General features: G+C 59.2%; 1 protein-coding gene across 1 annotated transcript in view; it reads left to right on the top strand.

Moving 5' to 3' along the window:
• The window catches only part of ERN2 (endoplasmic reticulum to nucleus signaling 2), a 25170-nt gene that overhangs the window by 23534 nt on the left and 1352 nt on the right, over positions 1-284 (top strand). The gene's annotated exons all lie outside the window — the stretch shown is intronic.

The raw sequence follows: 284 nt of genomic DNA, 5'->3' as shown, positions 1-284 counted from the left end.
ATGCTGAGCCCTCGGCCGCAGGCGCGCCCCTCTGCTCAGCAGGTGCTGGCCCACCCCTTCTTTTGGAGCAGAGCCAAGCAGCTCCAGTTCTTCCAGGTCAGGGGAAACCTCGGGAACGGAACCGGGTAGCAAGTCCCAAGTGTGGGTCCTGAGCAATAAGAAAGGGGAGGCCAGATTGGCTAAGAGAAAAGGGACTTGTCTACCTGCACTAGGCAGCCCGGCTTCTTGCCTAAACCAACATGGAGCAGACTCCTAACCGTTGCCATCTTGGCGCTCCAGTCCAC

The sequence above is a fragment of the Myotis brandtii genome, unplaced genomic scaffold, assembly GCF_000412655.1.
Source record: "Myotis brandtii unplaced genomic scaffold, ASM41265v1 scaffold707, whole genome shotgun sequence".
Lineage (NCBI taxonomy): Eukaryota > Metazoa > Chordata > Mammalia > Chiroptera > Vespertilionidae > Myotis > Myotis brandtii.
The sequence above is the reverse complement of the archived record's forward strand: the minus strand, read 5'-3'. Positions and strand labels throughout refer to the sequence as shown.